The sequence below is a fragment of the Pinus tabuliformis genome, chromosome 8 (genome assembly GCF_031772625.1).
Source record: "Pinus tabuliformis cultivar Carrire ecotype Pingquan chromosome 8, CPIR1, whole genome shotgun sequence".
Taxonomy (NCBI): Eukaryota; Viridiplantae; Streptophyta; class Pinopsida; order Pinales; family Pinaceae; genus Pinus; species Pinus tabuliformis.
This window is the reverse complement of record NC_142294.1, coordinates 1,736,831,969-1,736,845,008: the sequence shown is the minus strand read 5'-3', so window position 1 is coordinate 1,736,845,008 and position 13,040 is coordinate 1,736,831,969. Positions and strand designations below refer to the sequence as shown.

Genomic DNA, 13,040 nt, shown 5'->3' with positions numbered 1-13,040 from the left:
ATCTTCATCTGGATGTGGAAATTGAGAGCAGGCCGAAATTTCTCGAAATTAAATCGTTCCTGCAGAGGAGGGCCGTCGAAATTTCTCAAAATAAAATCGTTCCTGAAGACTTCAGAAGGGCCATCGAATTTTTTTCTCAAAATGAAATCGTTGGTGAAGAGAAGGGCCATCGAAATTTCTGAACAATGGTGAAGAGAAGAGGCATGTTCACATGGATTTGCAAGAAACAGGAGAAAGGCAAGTTTACAGTTGATCCGTGGAAGGGGCGAATTCAGAAAACGTTTGGTTTGAAATACGCATATTTTAAATCTGTCTGTCTGTGTGTGAGCAATTGGTTGATGTAGTGTAAAGGCACTTCTCTTCTGCACGTCCAGAAAGGAAGTTTTACATTTAAATGCGCGAATGTGGTGTGAAATGCGTATTGTGAGTGTGAGCAATCGATTCTGTTCTCCACGTCCAGCTGTGTTCTGCTCGTTGTCCTTGACAAAAATATGGATGGATTTTCACAATAAGAATTGAATTGGTACCACAATGCGATGAGCCGAGCAAAGACAGAGACACAGAGGATAGAAATGTAATGGTGAGTGAGTGAGTGAGAGAGTCACATATATCCCACACGCGCGGGGGGCGCAGAAACCAAAGCGTTGATAGTGGTGGGCGTGAGGTGTAATTGGATGTGTGGGTGCGCCCTGCTCCAAGTAGAGAGTTGGTACATGGCCCCCTGTCGAAGGGCAGGGTCCGGGAGCTTCTTCCGGGAAGTGTCATGCGCCTTAGAGAGGAGGGGAACGCGTGAGGCTGGCTTCACAGAGCAACGACTACCTCCCGCTCCCTGCAGTGGAAGGATAACGTGCCCGCTTTTTTAATTAATCTCATTTATATTTAAATATATCATCATCCATTTCATAATTTTTTATTCTTTTAAATATATATCATCATCCATTTCATAATTTTTTAATTAATTAATTTCATTTATATTTAAATATATCATCATCCATTTCATATTTTTTTTAAATATATCATCCGCTTATATTTCTAAATATATCATCTAGATATTTTAACGTGCCCGCGCTTTTTTCTAAAATATATCAGCCAGATTTTTTTTTAATATTTTAAGATGCCGGCTTGCCTTTTTCTTTTTTTAAATATATCATCCAGATATTTGATAATGTCTTTCGGATTATCAAAATTAGTATGGACCACTAAAGTCTAAAATCAATCATCCACATATTTTATTTTAAAAATGAGGTCATGGTCCCTTTGTCCGTCATAAACTCTGACCACATGAAATGCTCTTTTAAAATCATCCAGATATTTTAATTTAAAAATGATGTCTAGTCCCTTTGTCCGTCATGAACTCTGACCACATGAAATATGACAAAGTAAATATTGCCTCTATTTGTCAGTGGTAGTTCTAGGTAATGGTCCCTATCAATCAAAGTTCATGAAGTCATAGTTCTTTTGTTGGTCGGGAACTTCGATTGACATGAATTATATGAACTTTAACTGTCAAAGGAACTATGTATGACCTTCATTTGTCAGTTCGAATCCTAGGGAATAGTCCTCTCCAGTCAAAGCTCTTGAGGTCACAGTTCCTTTATTAATCAAGAAATTCGACAGACATGAACTATGACCACAGGAACTACGACGAATGATTCGACTGAGAAATGAACTATGACCTTCATTTGTAGATCATAGTTCTAGGGAGTATTTCCTACCAATGAAAATTCCCCAGGTCATAGTTCCTTTGTTAGTTAGGGACTCTAACTAATAGGAACTATGATGAAGGAACTTTGGTTGGCAAAGGAACTAGGACCTTGATATGTCGGTCGTAGTTCATATCAATCAGAGTTCTCGAGCTCACAGTGCCTTTATTAGTAAACAACTGTGACATCGGGAGCCTTGACTAACAAAGGGGATATGACCTTCATCCATCAGTCATTTTTCTAGGAATGGTTCCTATCAATCAAATTTCTTGAGGTCATAGTTCCTTCAGTCATTTGGAACTTTTTCGGTGAGGAACTTTGACTAACAAGAATAGTGGTGAAGGAAATTTGACCAACAAAGGAACTATGACTTTCATTTTCCCATCGTAATCGCAGGGAATAGGTCCTCTCAGTCAACGTTCCTAAGGTCATACCACCCTTTCTTAGTCAAGGACTCTGACCGATAGGAACTTTGAGGAAGAAACCTCGACCAACGGGGTAACTATGACCTTCGCTTGTCGGTCATAGTTCCTACCATTCAAAGTTCCCAAGGTCATTTATCCCTTTTCCAATTAGGAACTCTAATTGACGGGGACTATGGCCAACGGATTTTGGTGCAATTCGACCAACATTGATAGCTTGAGTTCAACAATTTCCATTAATTTCATATTTCTTTAATTTTTGGCATCCCTTCCATCCGATCGAAGAACTAATCTTAGACCGTGCTATTCAAAATTCCATGGTCAAAATCCTCCTTCTTTAACGAATGCTTGTGGGTTGGCGAAATTTGGCTACAATTGCTAAACTACTCCTTTGAGTTTTACGCTCCCCCCCAAGCCTCCCTTCTTCTAATTTTCCATCTCTCCTAGCTCAACATCACCTCTTACCCTTGAATCCTTGTATGTCACGGTGGATGAGGAATTACGGGTTCTTGGTCAACACGCCTTGACTTAAAATGGACCAAAAACCCAAATGCCAAAGTCTCATCCTCAAATTTCCCATCAACAAGGTGGAATTAGAACTTCGAAGAAAAACCTTGTGAGGTTTGGGCAAGAATTTCACATGAAAAGGTTCTGGTTGTTCCACATACTAATTAAAGTTCGCGGCCATCGCTACAATAAAAGCCATGAATATTCATTAAATGGAACCTTTTAAGTGTTTTAAGAGGTGGCAAGAAGAAGAAATGGAGTGGGATTTTGGATGTAAGGTTTCGGAGAAAGTGGGTATAAATTCCAATTTATGGTTTCAAAAAAGGTATTAGTTTATTATCATGGGTATCTAAGCGGATGATAGCAATTTGGAGTAACTTAGATAGCGGACAAGCCTAGTCTCTTTCCCCTTAAAATTATTGCTCGAATCTGTTAGGAATAATGCCAAATGTTACGCTCCACGTGATTAATGGGAATTTTTACCATGGAACTGTTCCATTAGAGGTTTTGGTTCATTTTAACCATACCCAAATCAACGAAAGTTTGAAAAAATGAGTAGGTCAACACAAAACCTTACCTCGTCTTAAAAAATAAACTCACCAAAAGGTTGAGTTTGCCCACTGATTATCTTAGTCCATGCAACTCTCAACTTTGGGATGAAATCATGTTACTCGTCAAAATCGCTCCCCGTCCCTCACCCCATAAGTTGTGAGGACAACCCACCACAATCACATCCTACAGTCTAGAAGGAAATTAAAGTATATTTGTATTTCCATCGCAAGGAAGCAACTTTCTAAGCATAAAAAGCTAGATGGATGAGGTAATATTCTTGAAGGTACTGCGATCGATACTATTTTGGATATTAAGTCAAGTGGATTTGGAATAGGATTAATATTATAGGTCAATGAGACAAAAGTAAGGGGAATTAAGGATGGTGAAATTGGTACAATAGAGCACATTGAAACTCATTGAGAGGCTGCTGAGTTTGTAACGCTGACACCTACGGACCAGAACTGAGCAATAACATTTCGGTGTGGCTAATGGTTAGATGGACAATGTAACCATTAAGGATGAATCCATTGAAGAAATGCTTGATCTATGTCTTTTGGTGGCGCATGTATATATTGTCCACCTTGTGAATAATATGTATGAACACCACTGATGTACTAGTGGAGATATGTTTTGGTGTGCATATCCGATGCATTGTTGTAACCTTTTATTCTTGTGCTCGTTGTTCATAATCTATCTTAATCATTCTTCTTATTATGTGGGATTGTTCGTTGTAGCACGATGAATCTAATCCCATCTCTTCACCACATGATCCTGTGCATCTTGAACAATGTGAGATTAGTCTCTAGTCTATAACTTACACATGAGATCTATATTAAACCGCGATGACACTGGCATTCTTTGTTTGGGGTTGAACTTTGTGTTGACCCAAATGCTCATGATTTTGAACACCCTATCAAAGTGGTTGTTTGCTCTAGTGGCAAAGCATATCGAGATGTTTTAGCATGGCGTGAGATTAGTTCTTCAATCTTACTGGAGGGATGTTGAAAATTAAACAAATATAAAATGAAAGGAAATTTTTGAACCGGTGTTATTGATATCGATGATTCTGCACCAAAATTCACTAATTCAACCAAATTTTGGTCACTTCTAAACAACGCTAGTCATTCAAACTAGTTTTCACTTCTCATGTTGTGCATTGATCAAAACTATACAAAATCCATTAAAATTGGCTATTGTGATAAATCACAGGCAAAACAATTAATTTAATTGGTGTTGCGCCATCCCCATTTTTTTTTTTTAACACCGCAACTACCCAAAGCTTGGTTTCGATCTATTTAATGATTCCACCCATCTTCAATGGACTTATCTTGATGGAATTGTGACGTGAAACGACATTCATTGTGGCAAGGTACAAACATTGGTATTGGACATTGAGTAGACACTGATGTACAGATGGTAGAAGACCAATATTTGGATGATGATTTGATTGTAGACTATACTATAATTATTTTTGGACTACTGAGACAATTTAGAACCTCAATATTATGTATTTCTCCCAAAAATGTATTGATTGAGTGCCATTAGATTCCATCGGGCGTCGTGTATTTACCCTCACATTCTTTATGCATTAAAAACTTTTATAGCATTGGTGTCTAATAGGTTGGATATATATATATATATATATATATATATATATATATATATGAACGAACATTTTGGACCACATACATACATTAATTGTAGATTATAGTATAATTATTTTTGCACTCTTTACACAATTTAGATCATCAATGTTATGTATATTTGTTCAAATTATATTTCAATTGAATGTCAATAGATTCCATGTATTTACCCTTACATTCTCTGTACATCAGAAATACTTTCTATAATTCTTGTTTAGTAGCTTACATTGTTTTATTATTAATATTATTATTTATGCAAGTGTTGTTTAATAGCTTGGATATATATAATTGAACATTTTATATATGTCTTGGTTGAACATTTTTCTCCCGTTCATGACTTTGAGGTTGAACCTTTTTGGTTTTGGTTCTAATCCTGCTTCTTATTTTGCTTCATCCTGCGCAACTCCAATTCTAAGGAGGTCCTAATTTAAGGGTTAACTATTTTGATTTGGAATCCGATTTGTGATTATGTGTTTGATTCTAAATCCTGTTCCAATTTGATTAATGATTTTAGTGTTAAATGATATTAGTTCGAGCTCTAGTGCTACTAATATTCATTTAAACACCATAACCAATATAGATTAACGAAAACAAATAACTTAGAGTACAACATGATTAGCCTTAATGGTCAAGAACATGTGATTATTCCTAAGAGGTCACACATTCAAATCCAAAGCGGCATAAACCACTAATAAGGGTTCTATGGTGCATAGTTAATAAAATTGATTACTGTCAAGTCGACATGCCACTCGCCCTTTTTGTCAAATTGAATTACCTTGGACCCAAGTTTGAGTCTTTGTAGTCGAGTCAAACTCTCCAGTGGTGAGTCAAATGCATTAGTAACCGTGAGTTAGATCCTTAGCTATGAGTAACTCATGGCGTGTTTACTGCCAAGTCAATCCAACTTGCAGGTGAAGGGAAAAGTTCACCACTATAACATGTAAGTGCCTAAAAGGAAAAGAAAAACTTCCATTTTGAATTATTTTTGTTGTTGAGATTTGGGAAAGTTCGAATTGAACTCGTGCACTCCAGCCTCACCAAGTTCATGAGCCATGGTTTTAAAAATTGCTTTAAGGTGGCTCAAATTTAATGATATCCAAATTTTTAAAAATAAAGCAATTATGTCATCGGACTAGACAAACAATGCTCAATGCTCAAAATCATCATAGTAAAAGGGGCAATTGAAATTAGGGAATCTTACCAAAGAAATTCTATAGGATAAAAAACAATGTAATGTTGTCACATGAAGGCCTCGGGATTTCAAGGGGAGACACGAATTGGTCTAGGCAAGATATAATCAAATTCATTCATATGTATCTCAAACTGTGATTGACGGCAATGCGCGGGTGCCTTTTACACGACACAATGCAAACAATCTTGCTAGAAGGATACTTCACAAGGAAACAAAATAGCTCTAAAAAGAGAGATATGTGAAGACAATCGACATAACCATTTTGGGAAAATTCCACCATCACTTATATGTGACATGACCTATAGAATGCAATTTTTAATAGTTTATTCCGCCATATAAAGTGTTTTTTTTTTTCTCAGTGGCGTATATTCTTCTACCTATCTCCTTTTCTTACGTGTCAATCATATCCATCCATGATGAGTATTCTTGCTAACCCTGCACACTTGTCTTGTACAATGATTAGTGGCATTGGCAAAAGTGTTCACATAAATGCCATAAGTTGGCAATGCAAGTGAAAACTTAAAGGAGAATGTGGGGGCCTAATACAAAGGGTCTGGGTGCTTAATATACATGAAGTGAGGTTTTGAGCCCCGTGTTTCACTTCATGAAATTTGAGAAATTCATATCATCTACTGGTCAACCTTTTTATAATGACTCTGCGGCCATTGACTAATAATGAGCTATAATTTAATTAAATAGGAATACCCAAGTCAACAGTCCACCCATGTTAAGTACTCATAATGCCTTACATTATCGAATCAAAATTGTCATTACGTCACCTTGACCTCTTTTTCTTTAGGCAAAATCTAGGGGAGAGAGACCGGTGTGTATACCTATGCTAAACCAAAAAAATTGTTTGTCGCAAATTTGAACCTTGATTTTCACCAACAAGGAGAGAATTTGAAGCTTGAGTTTCACCGCCACGAGATTAAAAGAAAATACAAGAGCTTCTTTACAAATACAATATTAGTCAATGCATAGATAAATTCTAACATGGGAACATGAATGGTTTCTCGAAAAATGGACCAAACAAAACATCTCAGGCATGCATTATAATTTATATGAACTTTGCAATGTCAAAAGTGGCACTGACCCAACTCAGTGGCACAAAGAACAATTGAAGCCAAAGAATTTCCAGTGCATGTAGTTGCATAAGTGCATTATCTACATCATCGCACATATAATGTAGAATGCCACGTATCCTATTGATGCGCTAGCAGAGGACTTGATCGGGGTTAAAACTCAAGGGAAAAAGACGAAATGATTTCTCATCTCTAACCAATGTATAAAGCCATAATACAATGGCTATTGGCTCTATTCCCCATTCATGAATGCAACTACTGCTTGCTCATATGTGCCAAAGACTCATATTCTCCACCCAAAACCATTCATATCAAGCCCCCATTCCTCGAAGGATACAATGGTATAACCATTAGAATTCAAGTCCAATTTCGCAGCCAGTGTGAGAATTTAATATTCCCGTTGGAACATGTTTTATCTTGATTTACATAAAATTTTGTTGCCTCGTGCATTTGACCATTTTCATGCAGAGACGGAGCACTAGAAAAGGTTGACACATTTTTATGCAGAGACGGAGCACTAGAAAAGGCTAATGTTGTTGGCATGGGTTGAAGAACAACCACTCCATTGATTCACAAGCTTCCTTTTCCTCCCAGATAAACGACTGTCATTTTCTTATGCTTGTACTATGTCACTAGTAGCCTTCTCATTCAAAATGGTTGAAGAGTCCTTGGTCCTAGAAAAAAGAGAAGAAATATTTTCTTTTCCTTACAATTCTTGCAGCCTCGCATCTTTATTGATTTCTTCCTACTAAAACTGCACTACTGTATACCATATGCATATCTTGACACTTTTTTGCGGGAATCTTCTTTGAACTCTCACTCAAAGCGAGGGAACTGTATCTAGACCAATCTGCAGCCTAGAATTATTGACAAAAAATTTGAAATTCTGGAAATAGACCAGATATTATTTTAGTCAAAGTAAAGAAAGTCAAATTAGAAAATGTAGATGTAAAAACATTCACTTTTCAGTCTTGAGGCCTTCTCAAAAAAATTTGAACAAGTAACTTCCAATCCAATTGACCCCAAGTTGTAACTTGCGAGAGTTTCCCGGCTTTCTCTAGAACTGACTGCAAAAGATTTCCTTGTGCTCCCATAGGAAGTTGCAAGTGTCTATGAACTTGCTCAAAAGAGAGGCACGCAATCAAGATGACATTTTAAATTCATACTTCTATATGGCATAGTAGAGTCACATACAAAGAATGGAAGCCAAGATGGGAATTATAGCCCTTAGCTCTAGTGGTTTTCATGACCTTCTCTGTACCTCCATCTGCATCCACAGGGACTATATGATCCGCAAAGTGCTGAGATACAAGGAAAAAAAATAAAATAAAATGTGTTAGCTAGATATACCTTCTCTTCTTGCATCGTTAGTCTTAGAAAAAAAAACATCATTTCGAGGGGCTAAAATGGTCTAGGGACCTAAGGACCGTAAACCAGAGGCATAGTCTCTAACATAAATAAACCAAAGCACATAGTTGTGACTCTCCTCAGTCCTTATCTGGGCAGTGGTGTTATCTGTTTATCAAACTAGTTCTGTCGAATATAAAAATATGTATCCCAAAATCTGATTGGTTACAATACCTAGGTAGATTTGACATGACACAGTGCAAACATTCTTTCTAAAAGGAAGGACACTTTACCAAAGAAAAAATATATGAAGACAAATTGCAGAAACCTTTTTTCGAAATTCCACCATCGCTTATATGGAATAGGAAGTACATAATCCATTTGTTAATAGTTTCTTTCACCCTATAAAGTGACGTTTTCTTAGTTTGCGTATTCTTCTATCTCCTTTGCGCTTACATGTCAATAATATACGTTTGTGATGAATATTTATGTTAACGCTGCAAACTTCTCTCATACCGTGATCATTGACATTGACAACAGTGTTCATATAAATGTCCTAAGTTGCCAGTGCAGACTTGAAGGAGAATGCGGGTGCGTAATAACCATTGAGTGAGTGTCTAATAAGCAGTAAGTAAATTTTTGAACCCTTGGCTTCAAAAACTCAAACTTGAGAACTTTCTGTTATCTGTTGGTCAACCATTTTATAGTGATTCTGCAGACATAGATTAATAGTAAGCTATGATTAAATAGGGAACAACCTGCCCATGTTAAGTACTCACAATGCCTTCCATTATCGAATCAATATTTTCATTAGCTTACTTCAACCTCTTTCTTTTTGGATAAAGACTAGGGAGATAGACCTGTGTGTATGCCCATGCTAAACCAGAATATTTGTTTAAGGGGAATTTGAATATTGAGTTTCACCAACACAAGATTTAAAAAACATACATGAGATTCTTTACAAATGCAATGTCAGTTAGTAGCTACATAGATTTTGTCATGCTAACATGAATGATTTTTTTTGGAAGATGGAGCAAACCAAACTTCTCAGGCATGCAATGTAATTTATATGAGCTTTTCAATGTTAAAAGTAGTCTTGACCCAATTTAGTCGTACAAAGAAAATTCAAAGACAAATAATTTCCAGAGTATATAGTTGTATATATTTACATCATCATACATCTATAGAATGTTGCCTATCCTATTGGTACGCTAGAAAAGGACTTGATCAAGGTTGAATCTTAAGGGGGAAAAAAGATAACATCTCTCATCTCCCAGCGATGTACAAAGCCATAATGCAATGGCCATTGGCTTTGAATCTCATTCATGAATGCAATTACAACTTTCTCATATGTGCCAAATTCTAAGGTACATTGATATACAATGCTCATCTGATTCACCCAAAACCACTCACATCAAGCTCCCTTTCCATGGTGGATATAGTGGTATAACCATTGGAATTCCAGTCCAATTCCGCTGCCATTTTGAGAATTCATTAATTCTTGTTTGAGCATTTTTTTAACTTGATTCATATAATATTTTCATGCGGAAATAGAGCACTAGAAAAGGTTGATTATATTCATGCAAAGATAGAGCAGTAGAGAAGGCTGCTTATTTTTATGCGGAGATAGAGCACTAGAAAAGGTTGATTAGTTTTATGGAGAGATAGAGCACTAGAAAACGCTAATGTCGTTACCATGGGTTGAACAGAAAGCATGCCATTCCTTCACAAGCTTCCTTTTTCTTCAGACAAAGGATTGCCATTTTCTTATGCGTGTACTATGCCACTAGTAGACAATTCGTGCAAAATAATTGAAGAGTCCTTGGTCCCAGAGAAAGAGAAAGAAGAAGAAATATTTTCTTCCCCTGCCAATTCTTGCAGCCTCATATATTTTCTTATTTCTTCCTGCGAAAACTGCACCATTGAATCATATGCATACCTTGACTGTTTTCCACCACCAACCTGCAAATTTTCTGTAGTTGAACTCTCAATGTTCAAAGTGAGGAAGGTGTATGCAGATGAGTCTGTAGTATAGCCCAATTGATGGGAAATTTCAGATTCTGGAAATACACAAAATATTTTAGGCATAGTAAAAAAAACAAAAAAAATAGACTTAAAACATTCGCTTTTCACTTTTGATGTGAAATCAGAATTTCTCGAACAGGTAGCTACCAATCCAATTGACTCCAGGTTGTAACTTGCTAGAGTTTCCCTTGCGTTAACTCTTGAACTGACCACAAGTACTCTTATGTTACCTCACTACAAGTTTGCAAGTGTCTTTGGACCTGCTCAAAAGAGAGGCACACAATCAATGTGACATTTTAAGTTCAGACTTAGTAGAGTCGTGTGCAATGAATGGAAGCCGAGAAAGAGCCTATATCCCTTACCTCCAACGGTTCATACAACCTTCTCTGCACCTCCATCTGCATCCACAGGGACCCTAAGATCTCCAATGTGCCGCTATACAAGAAAATAATGTTAGTTAGATCTTCCTTCTCTTGTTGCATCATTACTATTGAAAAATAAACCATAGGCACAATGTTCATATAAATGTCATAAGTTGCCAATGCAGACTTAAAGGAGAATGCGGGTGCCTAATAAACATTGACTGAGTGTTTAATAAGCATGGAGTAAATTTTTGAACCCTTAGCTTTACAAACTCAAAATTGAGAACTTTTTGTTACCTGTTGGTCAACTATTTTATAATGACTCTGCAGAAACATATTAATAATAAGCTATGATTAAATAGGAAACAATACACCCACGTTAAGTACTCACAATGCCTTACATTATCGAATCCATATTTTCATTAGGTCACTTCAACCTCTTTCTTTTTAGGTAAAGGCTAGGGAGAGAGACTGGTGTGTATGTTCATGCTAAACAAAAATATTTGTTTCACGAGAATTTGAATATTGAGTTTCAGCAACACAAGATTCAAAAAAAGTACGGGAGGTTCTTTACAAATACAATATTAGTTAGTATATACATAAATTCTGTCATGCTAACATGAATGTTTTTTTGGAAGATAGATCAAACCAAACCTCTTAGGCATGCATTGTAATTTATATGAAATTTTCAATGTTAAAAGTAATCTTGACCCAACTCAGTCGTACAAAGAACAATCGGAGACAAAGAATTTCCAGAGTATATAGTTGTATAATGGCATTATTTACATCATCGTACATTCTATAGAATGGTTCCAATCTTATTGCTACACTAGAAAAGGACTCGATCAGGGTTGAAACTTAAGGGGAAAAGAAGAAAGGATCTCTCATCTCCCAGCAACGTATAAAGCCATAATGCAATGGCTACTGGCTATGAATCACGTTCATGAACGCAGTTACTGGTTGCTCATATGTGCCAAAAACTAAGCCACATTGAGATACAATGCTCATTTTCTCAATCCAAAACCATTCACATCAACCTCCCTTTCCTGGGGGAATATGGTGGTATAACCATTGGAATTCAAGTCCAGCTGCCATTTCAAAAATTTATTATTCCCATTGGAACATGTTTTATATTTATTCCTATTAAATTGTGTTTGTCTCATTTATTTGACTATTTTCATGCAGAGATAAAACACTAGAAAAAGCTAAATGTTTTTATGCAGAGATAGAGCACTAGAAATGGCTGATTACTTTTATGCAGAGATAGAGCACTAGAAAAGGTTGATTACTTTTATGCAGAGATAAAGCATTAGAAAAGGCTGAATACTTTTATGCAGAGATAGAGCACCAAAAAAGGGGCGGATTACTTTTATGCAGAGATAGAGCACCAGAAAAGACGTTGATTACTTTTATGTAGAGATAGAGCACCAGAAAAAAGGCTGATTACTTTTATGCAGAGATAGAGCACCAGAAAAGGCTGATTACTTTATGCAGAGATAGAGCACCAGAAAAGCATAATGTTGTTTCCAGGGTTTGAACAACAAACACACCGTTCATTCCCACACTTCCCCTTTTGTCATTTCCATTTTCTTCGGATCGTACTATGTAGCTAGTAGACTTCTCTTGCAAAACAACTGAAGAGTCCTTGGTCCTAGAGAAAGGAGAAGGAATATTTTCTTCTCCTGCCAATTTTTGCAGCCCCATATCTTGTCTTATTTCTTCTGGATGAAACTGCACTACCTTATCATATGCATGCATCGATTGTTTTCTACCACCAACCTGCAAATTATATGCAGGATCTTCTCTGAACTCTCATTGGAAGTGAGGTGGCCATATGGCTAGACTTATTAACGGGAAATTTCATATTCTGGAAATAGCCAAGATATTTTAGGCATATCAGATAAAATCAAATAAAAAAATGTAGACTTAAAACATTCGCTTTTAACTATTGAGGCCAACGAATCCGATTGACCCCACTTTGTAACGTGCTAGAGTTTCCCTTGCTTTCTGTTGAACTAGCTGCAAGCACTTTCTCTGTTACTTCCCTACAAACTTGGAAGTGTCTTTGGACCTGCTGAAAAGAGAGGCACAAAATCAATGCGACATTTTAAGTTCAGATTTCTATATGGCATAGCAGCGTCATGTACAATGAATGGAGGCCACGAAAAGAACTATAGCCCATACCTCTAGCGGTGTTGTGCCTCC

At 36.7% G+C, this 13,040-nt stretch overlaps 1 long non-coding RNA gene and 1 other non-coding gene across 2 annotated transcripts; one reads left to right on the top strand and one right to left on the bottom strand.

Moving 5' to 3' along the window:
- The first annotated feature begins 601 nt into the window (after window positions 1-601).
- LOC149243038 (signal recognition particle RNA) lies at window positions 602-869 on the top strand. The gene has a single exon (XR_016246888.1).
- An 8,831-nt stretch (window positions 870-9,700) lies between these two features.
- On the bottom strand, window positions 9,701-12,604 carry LOC149243037 (uncharacterized). Its single transcript, XR_016245762.1, has 3 exons — window positions 12,386-12,604; window positions 10,836-10,908; window positions 9,701-10,733 (listed from the first exon to the last, which is right to left on the bottom strand). It is a non-coding gene; the product is annotated as an uncharacterized LOC149243037 (long non-coding RNA).
- Window positions 12,605-13,040: the final 436 nt, after the last annotated feature.